Source organism: Thalia democratica, chromosome 2 (assembly GCF_965202585.1).
Source record: "Thalia democratica chromosome 2, ktThaDemo2.hap1.1, whole genome shotgun sequence".
Classification (NCBI taxonomy): Eukaryota; Metazoa; Chordata; class Thaliacea; order Salpida; family Salpidae; genus Thalia; species Thalia democratica.
Genome location: NC_139166.1, coordinates 89,596,511 through 89,611,220, shown reverse-complemented (window position 1 = coordinate 89,611,220; position 14,710 = coordinate 89,596,511).

Below are 14,710 nucleotides of genomic sequence, written 5' to 3'. Positions count from 1 at the left end.
AACGATATGTTGGATATCTTGTCAAACGCAACAACTTTTGATTTTGAAGACCATGAGACGCCGTTAATTGTTTATTCAAATGCATCCAATAGTCATATCGGGCAGTTTTAGAACAGGATGGTAATAATGGTGAAAAGCGTCTACTTGCATTTGTTTCTAAATAACTGTCAGATCGACATTTTTTAAAGAGTGCTTTATACTCGTGTTTAAAAAATTTCCAAAGTTGCATTATAAGACGAAAACTATTTGTCAGAACTAGAAGTCTATCTATGACAAACGCTAATAATAACAGCATTGGAAAACAGTCCTCAAAAATGGAAAAACGCTCTCAAGCAATTTTGTTCTCGTGCAATTTTTCCCCCGTTCAATTTTGACCCGTTCCCAGGTAGTGTATATGTAAATTACTTATTATTATAAGTTTTTGATAATCACAATAGTTCAAGTATTTTGTGCGGCTTATATAAGTTACTTAGCATTAACTACTAAATTTTCGAAAATCGTTATAGCAGAGATTATTATATTAAATTAAAATTTCAGATGGGTAATGTACGATCCAAATCCAGTTAAATTTCGGCCCGCTAAGTAATATGAAAACTATTTGTGCAAATCAAATCAGATTTAGTTTTTTGATACTTAAAATTTTGAAATACGCTTTCAATTTGTTTTTTTAGTTCGAACCAGCACTTCCTAGATCACAATAGTACTAGATCATTTAACTACAATTTCACTCGAGTTTTCTAAATTTTTTATATGTTAGTTTTTTTCAATAACACAGCCCGCAAGTACATTTTTTTAAGAAGTCGACACGGTATAAGATTTTTTAGCAAATATGACCTGCTGACTAAAAAAGCTGTCCATCACCAACTTAAAAGGTTCATTAGTTTCAAAACAATTCATATTTGAACAGAATTGATTACATAATACATAGGGCTTTTTAATAATTAAATGTTTTAAAACACGTTTCCAGGCTTATAATAAAATAACTGGTAACAAGCCCTGTAAATTACTTTAAGCACAGCCCAAAAGTGCGTTGCTAAGAAGAACTAGTCTAAATTACATTTCTTACAAAACTTTTTTGGCTCAAAAGTCATATACGAAAGAAAAATTACTGTATAAAATAACGCGGGGCAACTTTTTTTCAAGTTTCTTAAAAGGGGGTAATTTAGTAAATGAGTCGGGGAAACCCTGTTTTGGTAAGTTAGATCCAAAACTGCCAAAAGTTGTTAGACAAAATATTCAAAACACACAACTAAAAATACAAAAAAATAGAGACAAAAAATAAAATTAATAATAAAACTAAAAATACAATAATATTAGATAAATTATAAAGTTAAAAATGTTAAATAAAAGTTTAACTTTTAAATTTTAAGCGTCATTTAGTAGTTTTAATACTATTCAAGATTAATCAAAACTTCTGTTGTTATTATATTGACAACCTTTTTAAAAGGTAAGTTAATTATGTAAGGAAAAAATGAAACTTTTTTTGTATTGTTTACATTTGAAACTAAATAAATTTTGAGCTGTCTTTTAAGCAGATATATTTGAATACTACCAAAAGTCATTGCCTTTTTAAGATTATTTTAGTTTTTGCCCTGATCCATATTATTCAGCTTCCACTTTAACGTTAAGTTCGTATTAAAAAAAAATGTTAATATTAATTTTTGTCGAAAATCTCTCATAGATTACTTTAATTTTGCAGGTACATATAATGTAAATTTGAGTCTAATGTATATTATTTTTGTTTATTTACAGATAAATAAATCAAAAATTTGGTTTATATTTCTACAATGGCACAAAGCTTTATTACGTATTTTAACAGTAAATGTATTTGTTTAAAACATTTAGAAGTATATAGATTTTTTTGTAAAGTTGTCAAACTTAGAAAAGCTAAGGTGAAATGTATACTTCTTTTAAACTTTTGTATAACATTTATAGTCTCGTTGTTTTGTAATAAGTTATTTAAGTTTGTATTATATATAAAAACTTTAATTTTTTAACATAGTTTACAATTAAATTTTACAAAGTTAAATATGTTAGCGAAATTTTCAATTTACCACTATCAATTACAAGTTAAGAAAAGGAATTTTATTGTTCTTTATTTATTAAGGTAGTTTGGTAAAGACATACTTAAATTATTTTGTTTACAAATTAATAACTTAAAAGTTGATAGAGTACACAAAAAATACAGATGTTTTCAAGTTTTAGTTTATCGACTTAAGTCTTATAGAACTACTACAATAAGTACAAAAATAAAAATAAAAACTACATTGAGAAAAAAAAAATTTGTATTACTAAAGTATAATGTTTGAATGTACAATTAAAATTTAGACAACTCAAATTTCGAAAACTCAAATTTAAAGAAAAAAAGTTAAAGAGACCATACCTCAAAAAGTAGTTTAGATTTAAAGAAATAAAAAGTACGTAGGTAGTTTTCATTAATATCTACAAGTTAACGTGGTGGTAGATATGATTTTAAAGATCAGATAAAATATTTCTAAAAACTACTACACTTTCAATTTAACTATGGACATTTCTCAAAAAACAACTAAAATAGCAAAAAGTAGTTTACTGCAGGTATTAATTAGACCTACTTACGTTTTTTTTTATATACATTACTTTTTGAGTTGTGGTCTTTAAAAGAGTTTTTTAACAATTTAAACTATTAGAACTTGAACTGTACAAATTTAAATAACTGTGCTCCTAAGTTTTATGCTCGTAAAAATAAAACCTAGAAAAATATGTCATTTTATATTGTAACAACTGGTAGTTTCAAGTGTTATTGTACATAATTTTAAAATTTTATAAATTGTAGTTTCAGTTGAAGATACTTTTTGTGTTTTAGGCAATAGATTAATTGTTATAAAAAATTGTTACAAAATTAATTGTTATTAGTATTAATTCCTTATATATCTTTAAAGTCTGTTGTCTTTTGTTTAAAAAAAAATCTAATACAAGTACTATATTTACAAATAGTTTCAAACAAAACATGAAATTTTTACAAAGTATATTCATTTCTAGGTGTATTTTGTGCTTATTAAATTACTTGAATTCTTCATTGCATACAACGATCGTTGTGTTAACACCAAAAACATTTTTTAAAACTTAATACCCATAAATAAATTAACAGTATTTAAAAGTTAGTAATTTGTTTTACAAATAGAACTTATTAAGAATTTCAAAGCAAAACACATTAATGTTTTTGTACTTACGACATAAAGTTTATTCACAATTATTAAAAGACAAAATATACATAAACACATTTAAGATACTTGTAGAACATAAAAAGCATTTAATATAGTTTATAACAGGTTTTCTAAATTTATCTTGTAATCTACATTGTCAAAGCTAGCAAAACTGGTTTAAATGAAACACGTTTAATTTTTTTATAACATATGTTTTATATATAAGTTCAAAATTAATCAAACATTAAACAGCCTGTCTACACTTCAATGCATGTACAGATGCTTTGAACTTGCTCTTTAAAGTTTGAAATATTTGTACTTTTTTTAGCCTAGTTTAAAGATGTTAATTTATAAAAGACAACTTAGGTAATACCACTCGTATAAGCAAAAAATAATACAAACTCTGTGTAAAATTAAACGTGAAGTTTAAAGATAAAACTTATGGTTTCCATACTTAATTTGAAATAAAACTTTGCAAAGTATTTTTAAAGATATATTCTTTTAAATAGTTTTTTTCGTGTAAATGATGACAGTTTTATATCGCTTATTGAACGGCTTAGTTCACAAGAACCTAGTACAACTTATCTCCTATTGCTTATTTTAGTAAAAGTACACAATAGATATGATCATGTTTATTCAAAAAACTGTGAGTTTTAACATTATTTTATTAAACAGGTTCGAAGTCAGAACAAAAAAGATTTGTAAGTTTTTAAAACTGCTTCAAAACAAACAAAAGTTTAATAATGGAATTTAAATGAATTTTTTTATAATGTTACTGCAGTTATAATGTTACAGTTAATACTGTTACTGCTGAAATATAAAAAACCTTGTAGTATATTATCATCATTTTTATTATTATGAAAAAACTAATTATAATTGAAATTTATTAAGGCTATTTTCTATTTTGTTCACATTTTTCTTACCTGTATGTTTAAAAAGTATCTTAAATCAATAGCCTTCTTTGTGTCAATGGTCATTTGTTTGATTCACTTTATATTCATACATTCACTGAAAAGTCTTATGCTGAGCAGAAACAAATTGGGCATTTTTATTCAAATGCTTTAGCAATCATCTTTCTAGTTTCTAACCAATCCTTAATACTACTAAGCATTTTGTTGGACATATCAAGTCAATTAGTTAATTTTTAATATCTTTTAAACTATTTAGCTAAAAGTTTTAACTAAGCAAAAAGTTTAATGATATTTAATAAAGTTTAAATAAACTTTACGCATGTTTTGTAATTAAAGATAACATTATGTATTAATCTGAATAAGTTATTGTGTTTTCCAATGGTTTTGCAATTTTAATTAAAATTTAACTGTAAAAACACAAACTTTTGAGCTAGGTATACTTGAAATACTGAAATAGATTGTTCTTAATGTTTTATTCCAGCTGAGTTTTTGAAAAACAAGAGATTTTTTATAGGGTACTTTGTTTAGTGTATATTTTTATCACTAAATTTTTTTCTAAAAAAATAAAATTAAAAAATTTTCAAAAATTTTTAATTTAATACCTTAAGAAAATGTACTTCTTATGTTTTATTATGTTATTAGAGTTATAGTTTTATCACTCACTGATTTATCACATTTTTGTAACAATCAAAACATTTAGATAAAGTATTTTTTTTAAGTATAAATGTATTTAAAATATCCTGCAGAAGATGTTTTAAATGTTATCATTTATTATTTTAATTTTTTAATTCAAGATGTTATGTGCACAATAAATTGTTTAAACACTGATGCAGGGGCGTGTCTAGACTTTTTTTAAAAGTGGTTCACATTTTTTTTAGTTCTTAATTTCCCGCTTAAGTACGCATTTTTTAGGTATGCACTGCCAGTTAAGTACGCAATATTTAGCCGAAAAAGTGTTTGTTTAAAATGCTTTTTTCTGCTTAGAAATAAAAAAAATATAAGTAGTAATGGGAAATATTATATATTTTTATTTTATATACTGTACTAAATTTAGATAAATTAAAGCTAAAAGAGCCGGAAAAAATATATTTATAATAAAAAAAAAAATTCCAAGTAATTAAAACAATAAATATTTAAATTTTACCAAAAAAATGGTTAATTACCTAGAATGATGTCGCAATATCAAGCTGAATTTATATTAAGTTCAATGTTGTTTTTTACCATAATTTTAGGCTTAAAACTTATATTTTATAAATACATAACTAAAACTTATTTATTATAAAACAATAAAACTTAAATATTTAACTCTTTTTTATTTAAAAAAAAAGCAAAGGATACATAACTTATACACATTACTATACTGTAAAATAAAATCAATAAAGAATTTTAGTTTATAACAAATGACTTTAATTCTAACTATGTATTTATATAGCTTGTTTAAAACGAAGTATAATTTTAGATCAAACATACAATCAATATTTTAAGCCTAAAATCATGGTTTAAAAAGATATCAAACACAATATAATTTCAGCTTGATATTGGTGCGACATCATCCTAGGTAATTACAAAAAATTTTTGGACTTTTACAACTAAAATAAAAAATCTTTAAACTATAATTAAATGTTTGCCTGATGGTGCAGGAATTCTAATAATGATTTTAAAATCTCTCTGAGTTGAAAATTTCAAAAAATCAAAAACAAAATTTGTGGCTAACACATATACAAAAATAAAACAACTTAAATAAAAAAATATTAAAATAGCAATAAATTATAAAAGAATAAGTTGGCAGGTCTAAAGATAATTTTTAAAACTCTATAAATTGAACTTTTCAAGGTTTAAACCCAGTTGGTTGAACATAAACAAAAATATAATTTTTAAAGTACAAAAGCTTCACACAACATTATTATATACAACCAAATAAGTAAAATAAAATTTTAGTGTTCATATTAGACATTTTAAAAGTAAAATTGTACTTACTAGTTAAAAAACAATACTGTATTAAAAATTGTTTAGACTAATTAAAAATTTTTAGTGGGAACTAAGAGCATCATAGTAAAAAGATTCCTAGAAACAAATGCTACTTTAAAACTTTTACCTATTATGACGTCACAATTAAAATTTTATTTAAAATCTATTTTAGCTGGGCAAAAAAGAGCCTTTTTTGTTAAGGGAACTTTTTTATCTTTCAGTTTTATAAATTCAACATTCATTATTCAAAGTTTATCAAATAACCAAAACAAAGTCAATAAACAACGTTTTAAATGATATTCTAAGATTTATTTTTCTTTTTTCTTTTCTTTTTTTTCATGGGGTTCACAGGAAACAGGAAACCAGTCAAAACACGCCCCTGCACTGATGCATGTTTTATTATGTATAAAACTTATTGATGTGTACTGTGTAGTATAAAAAGTAGTATTAAACACTTAAAATAATACTTTATGGTTATGTAGTACTCACTTTCTGCCTAACATATATAAACTTTTGAACACAATACTTATTTTACTTCCTTCAATTAAAAAAATCAAATAAATCTAAATTGGTAATGATCAACTAAAAATAATAGAAATGGTTAATTTAGATTTTGAAACATGTGACTTAGGCCATAGGTGGTTAAGCCGATGAAAATCTATGCACACTGCAAAAAATAATTTCTGTGCACCCTTAGTTGTGTTACACTGCGCCGCTAGTGGTAAAAAACATGTAAATAACTGTAATCGATTTTAAAAGGAAGCTGCAAATTTTGATAAGCTTTGTTGATTTATCTTAGCTTATTTGTAATTATAAACATATTAAACGTAATAGTTTTTTCACTATTGAATTTTGAAATTTTTTTTAATTAAAAGTACGTTCTTTTTTATTATTTATGTTGAAATTTACGTTAGTTTGTTTTTTTATTAGTGGTTATTGAAAAATAAATCATTAATACTTAGCGGTTTATATTTAAAAAACAAATAAATAAAGAACTAATGAAATTATAAAAATAAAATTGTTAAATGTAATTTAAGTTATTTTAAAGTAATATTATTTTTGGGTAGCTGTCGAAATTGCACGAGCGTACAGAATTGCACCAGGGGAAAAATTTCACGAGTGCACTAAACTACACGAGCGTACAAAACTGCACGAAGGGACAAAATTGCACGAGTGCACAAATGGGATAAATTTGAACTAAAATACTTTTGCACAAAGGGCCACTTTTGCACGACGACAATTTTGCACAGAGACAATTTTGCACGGATTTATTTTTCAATCACTGTTATCCCTAACCCTTACCCTCGGTTGGTAAGTTACTTTATTTATTTGATTTTTTTTTTAATATTCAATATTTCTATTTTTTTAATCTTTTTTTTACTATTACTGTTACCCCTAACACGTACTCTCGGTCGGTAGCTTTTTTTTATTGTAGTTTTTTTTAATTATTATTATGTTTATAAGTTATATATTTTTTTACTATTACTGTTACCCTTAACCCTTACCTTCGGTCAGTAACTTTTTAACTAAAAAAAGTACAAAATGTATATATTTTCCTGAAAATTTTCATAATATTGTTTATATTAAAACTTTATAAACATTAATTTGCATTTTAATTTTAACTTACTTTAGTAATAAACTGCCTTTTTAACAGCAAGATTACTGTACTATAAAAAAATATGATTTTTTGTTGTTTTTATCCACAGTTTACGCTTAAAATTATTTATAAGTAAAATTATCATGATGATCGTTGTTAAAAAAAATGATTCAGTCAATTTAAGAACTTAATGCTATATTTTTTGAGCTTTTCCAGATTGAACCAAAAATGTAAAAAAAGTATTTTGTGTATAATATTAAATAAAAAATTCCATTGTTTTATAAAAACTTTTAAGTATTCAAAATAAGTAGCAAAGAATCTAAATTTAAAACAGTCAGTGAATGCATAAAAGTTGATGACATGGGTAATACTAAACCTATACAATATAGCTCTTGTAATGCAATAAAAAAAAAGATTGAAATAGTTATCAATTGTAAAAAATTTCAAAGAGTGTTGATGAAAACATTAAGAAAAATCTGACGAAATCACTGAAAAGATTACTATTTTTAACTGTTTTTCACTACTCTAAAACTATTTTTGAAAAACTATAAAAATTAATTAAAATATATAATTTTCAAAATGTTCTACTAGTAACTATAATAGTTAAAACATACAGCTAAACACAATGAAATTAATTTTTATTGCTGGTCATTTTGTTACGTAGATTGACTTTAATTAAGTACCTAATAAAACAAGTTTCAAATTATAAATATTTGTTAAACACTTAAAATATTAGTTTTAGGTTTCCTTGTATTTATATGTTTCCAACAATGTATAATATATTTTAAGTGTACATAAATATGTTGTTAATATATTTATAACTACTTTTAATCAATCAGTTATGATAAAACTGATAAGTTTGCGCCTACATGCTTATTACACAAGAAAAAAACAATTTGTGAAATCAACAATTAAATAAGCTGTTAAACAGTATAAAAAGTAATAGCTGATAGAATGATAAGCTATATGCTCGTGATTTTAGTATAACAAAACTAAGTTAATATATAACAAATTTCAAGTTTTTGATAGTTTGAAATAAAAAAATCCTTCTTAAAATTTGATTCTAAATTTGTTTTCATTTATTTTTTACAATAGCTTGTGGAATGATAATTAAGCCTGTACTGCTTTAGAGAATATTCAACTTAGCTTATTTACCGCAAGGTATTGATTTTGCGATAATTCTTGAAGAAATTTTGCTTTTATGAGTTCATTTGTGGCAGTCAGCTAAGAATTTGCGGCAGTGTAGTGAGCAAAATGGTTGTTGTCTTAATTGGAGTTTTATAAGAGATTCTGTTCTAAAAAATGACGAAAACGATATAGATACTTAACTTTTTCTTACAAAGTTTTAAGGTGGTGCAATTGCAGCAGTGCAACACACGACGCCCCTGCTTTATACTATTTTTATATGAGACAAATCATTAAAAAACATAAGGAAAATTTTAAGTAATATACTGTTCATTGTAAATGAAATGTACACATATATTATTTTCTAATACTCTAAGGTGAGTAGCTTTTGTAAATTTAGCGAGCTGTTTCTTAAGTAGGATATCATACGTGCTTTTAAATAAAACTAAATAACTTGAATTAAAAAACAAACAAATTAAGCAACCCGACTTTATTGTCGAGAAGCTTCACTGGTTTGCACCTACGTACTTATTACACAACAAGCAGTAATTTTTAATTAAGTAACAGTTATTAAAAAGTTTTATAACTCTACAATATTTAAGCGAATTCAACTTATAGTGTGACTAACTTTATGCTTGTTATTTTAGTATGATAAAATCAAATCACTCTAAAAGGATTTCAAGTTTTTGAATTATTAAGATTAATAGCTTTTTACTTAAACTGAGTTAAGAGTCTTAAATATTAACAAAAAACAATGTTTGACTAAGCCGCATGTTACAATATCTAAATAAAACAATTTCTATAATTTTTATTGATCAGTTCAAACTCAAACTAAAAATTAATGGCTTTTTTTTTTAAAGCAAGTCAAATAAGTATTGTGCTTAATAGTATATACATTCTAGACTGAGAGTGAGTACTACAGAATCATAAGAAATTACCTCAAGTACTTTATACTACTTTTATATACTACAAAGTACCATTCAATTAATTTAAAACATAATAAAGCTAGCAACAGTATTCAAACAGTTTATCGTAAACAATCTACTGTGGAAATAAAATATTTATTAACAGTCTACTTTTAAAATTTGGCGAGCCGCTGCTTTAGCAGAGCATCATATGTGCTTTGAAAATAAAACTAAATGAAACTTATTATAAAAATAAACAAAGTAAACAAAATGAGCTTATTGCTAAGAAGCTTGATAAGCTTGCGCACACATGCTTATTAGACAACAAGCAATGAACAGCTATTTTTTATGAAGTCAACAATTAATTAAGCAGTCAGATCAGTTATATCGACTATTAATTATACAGTTATTAACTATATACTCTTTATTTTAATATAACTAAGCTGATTTACTCTGAAAAAATTTGAAAATTTTTAATTTTTTAAGAAAAAAAGTACTACTTTAAAACGAGCTGGTCAAAATTATTAACAATCAACAAAATATAAATCAAAGTTTGCCTAAGCCACATGATTTAAAGTTAAAATCAAACAAATTTTGCAACTCTTAATTGAAAAAACAATTTTCTTTGTGTTAAAACCTATCGGGTTAGACTTGTTTTAGCAAGTCAAATCAGTATAGTGCGAATTAAAGTTTGAATAGTACAGAATCAAAAAGTATTATTTTATTTAAATTTCGTTTACTACACATCAATAAATTTCAAACATAATTAAACTGTTCATCGTAAACAATGTAGTGTGCACGGAAATTCTTTTAAGTAGTCTACTGAGCGTAGCATTTAAAAATTTAGTGAGCAACTGCTTTGATAGAGTATCATATGTGCATTGAAAATCAAACTAATTTTTAAAATTTAAAACCAACAAAATAAGCAAGCTGCGCTTATTGTTAAGAAGCTAGACTAGCTTGCGCCTACATACTTATTACACAAGCAATAAACAGGAAGTTTTTATAAAGTCAATACTTAGTTAAGCAGTCAGCTAAGTTTTAGCAATTAAAACTTATAGAGTGAATAACTATATACTTGTTATTTAATTCAACAAAGCTAATTTAAGTTAAAACAACTTTTAAATTTTTGAATGTTTAAGAAGAAAAATTAAATAATCTAACGTGCCGGTCAAAAGTATTAACAATCAACAAACATAGCTCAAAGTTTGCCTAAGCCACTTGTTAACTCAATATTTAACAATTTTTACAATTTTTTTGAGATTAAATAGTTTTCTAGAAGTTAAAACTTACTGGATATTTCTTGTTATAGCAAGTATAGTGGCGTTAAAACGTTGTATAGTTTCGGCAGAGACTGAGTATAACAAAAGTATAAAATATTATTTCAGATTCTTTATACTACTTTCATCAACTACATATCAACAATTTTCAAACAATATAAAATATACATCAGTAATTAAACCGTTTTTTGTAAACAATCTCGCGTGCACAAAAGTTATTTTTAAGTAGTCTACTGAGCGTAGCATTTGGAAATTTAGTGAGCCGCTGCTTTGATAGAGTATCATATGTGCATTGAGTATCAACTCAAACTACTTAAATTATTCAACAAATAAGTGAGCAAGCAGCACTTGTTTTTAAGACGCTTAATAAGCTTTGCGCCTACATGCTTATTACCAAAAAAAAAAAATCATGAAGTCAACAGTTAATTAAGCAGTTGAATCAGTTCAAGCAATAATAATAATTTACAGAGTGATTAACTATATTATCGTTATTTCAGTATAACAAAACTAAATTCGTCTGTAACAAGTTTCAAGTTTTCGATATTTACGAAAAAAAATGCCACTTAAGATTGCCATCGTAAATTGCTACGTAAAAATGGCTTCCCAAAAGTTACAACAATTATTAAATCAATGTTAACCTAAGTCACGTGTTTTAAAGCTGAAAGTAAAATAAGTTTAACTATTCATAACCGATCATGCAATTTTCAATAATTAAAAACTTAATTACATATTTTTATTTAAGCAAGTCAAATAAGTCATGCACTGTTAAAAGTAAGCATATTTTAGGCAGAAAGTGAGTTCTACAGAACCATAAAGTACTATTTCAAGTACTTAATATTACTTTCATATATTACACATCATTAAAAGTACATAACAAGAGTTGGCAGTACCTATGCTGTTCATCGTAAATAATCTAGTGTGGACAGATATTCAATTTAAATAGTCTAATATGAGTACCGTTAAAAGCCGCATTTTAGTTAGCGAGCCGCTTTTTTAGAATTGTTTCATGTATGCATAAAATTAACTAAATAAATTAAATTATAACCAAACAAAGAAGCAAGCCGCATTTTTTGTTAAGAAGCTTTATTACTTTCCGCCTATGTACTTACTACACAATAATCAGTAAGCTTTGATTAAGTAACAATTACTAATTAGTTAGAAAATTCTATAAAAGTGAAGTAGAAATAAGCAAAGTTAATTTAAAGTGTGGGTAATTTTATCGTTGTTATTTCAGTACGTAAAAACTAAATCGCTCTAAAATAGTGTTAAAATTTATCAAATTTTAAATTGAAAAGTTCTTACTTAAAATGAGGTAGTTAACAGTTTTAAATATTAACAAAAAACAATGTTTGACTAAGCCACATGTTTCAAAATTAAAATTAAACAATTTCAATAATTTTTAATTGCTTATATGTTTTTCAATAGATTTGAATTTTTAAGTATACTTTTATTTTAGAAATTTTAATAAGTGTTGCGCTGTTAAAAGTAAATATATTTTAGGCAGAGACTTAGTACTACAGAATCGTAAAGTTTTATTTTAAGTACTTAATACTACTATCATATACTACACAATAATAAATTTTAAACATAATAAGATATGCATCAGTATTTAAACTGTTCATTGTAAACAATCTAATGTGCACATAAAATATTTATTAATAGTCTACGTTTTAAATATGGCTAGGTGCTGTTTTGTAGAGTATCAAATGTCCTTACAAAAAAAATGAAAATAAACAAAGTAAGCAAGACGAGCTTATTGTTGGAAAGCTTGATAAGCTTGCGCATACATGCTTATTACACGTTAAGCAAAAAACATGAAATTTTTATAAAGTCAACAATTTATTGAGCAGTCAGATAAGTTGCATCGATTTAGACTTCTACAATAGTTAACAATATGCTTGTTATTTAAGTATAACAAACCAAATTTACTCTGAAACAACTTAAAATTTTTAGTTGTTTGAGATAAAAAAGTACTGTTTTAAAACGAGCTGGTCAAAATTATTAACAATCAACAAAATATAAATCAAAATTTACCTAAACCACATGCTTTAAAGTTAAAATCGAACAAGATTTGCAACTCTTAATTGAAAAAACAATTTTCTTTATGTTATAACTTATCGGGTTATTCTTGTTTTAGCAAGTCAAATCAGTAGAGTGCAAATTAAAGTTTGAATAGTACAGAATCATAAAGTATTATTTTAATTAATTTATACTACTTCGTTTACTACACATCAATAAAATTCAAACATAATTAAACTGTTCATCGTAAAGAATGTAGTGTGCACGGAAATTCTTTTAAGTAGTCTACTGAGCGTAGCATTTAAAAATTTAGTGAGCAACTGCTTTGATAAAGTATCATATGTGCATTGAAAATCAAACTAATTTTTAAAATTTAAATCAACAAAATAAGCAAGCTGCGCTTATTGTTAAGAAGCTAGATAAGCTTGCGCCTACATGCTTATTACACATGCAATAAACAGGAAGTTTTTATAAAGTCAATACTTAGTTAAGCAGTCAGCTAAGTTTTAGCAATTTAAACTTATAGAGCTAATAACTATATACTCTTTATTTAATTTAACAAAGCTAATTTAAGTTAAAACAACTTTTAAATTTTTGAATGTTTAAGAAGAAAAATTAAATAATCTAACGTGCCGGTCAAAAGTATTAACAATCAACAAAACATAGCTCAAAGTTTGCCTAAGCCACTTGTTAAGTCAAAATTTAACAATTTTTACAATTTTTTTTAAGATTAAATAGTTTTCTAGAAGTTAAAACTTACTGGATATTTCTTGTTATAGCAAGTATAGTGGCGTTAAAACGTTATATAGTTTCGGCAGAGACTGAGTATAAAAAAGTACAACAAGTTATTTCAGGTTATTTATACTACTTTCATCAACTACATATCAACAATTTTCAAACATTATAAAATATACATCAGTAATTAAACTGTTTTTTGTAAACAAGCTCGCGTGCACAAAAGTTATCTTTAAAGTAGTCTACTGAGCGTAGCATTTGGAAATTTAGTGAGCCGCTGCTTTGATAGAGTATCATATGTGCATTGAGTATCAACTCAAACTACTTAAATTATTCAACAAATAAGTGAGCAAGCAGCACTTGTTTTTAAGACGCTCAATAAGCTTTGCGCCTAGATGTTTATTACCCAAGAAAAAATAAAAAAATTTCATGAAGTCAACAGTTAATTAAGCAGTTGAATCAGTTCAAGCAATAATAATAATTTACAGAGTGATTAACTATATTATCGTTATTTCAGTATAACAAAACTAAATTCGTCTGTAACAAGTTTCAAGTTTTCGATATTTACGAAAAAAAATGCCACTTAAGATTGCCTTCGTAAATTGCTACGTAAAAATGGCTTCCCAAAACTTATAGCAATTATTAAATCAATGTTAACCTAAGTCACGTGTTTTAAAGCTGAAAGTAAAATAAGTTTAACTATTCATAACCGATCATGCAATTTTCAATAATTAAAAACTTAATTACATATTTTTATTTAAGCAAGTCAAATAAGTCATGCACTGTTAAAAGTAAGCATATTTTAGGCAGAAAGTGAGTTCTACAGAACCATAAAGTACTATTTCAAGTACTTAATACTACTTTCATATATTACACATCATTAAAAGTACATAACAAGAGTTGGCAGTACCTATGCTGTTCATCGTAAATAATCTAGTGTGGACAGATATTCAATTTAAATAGTCTAATATGAGTACCGTTAAAAGCC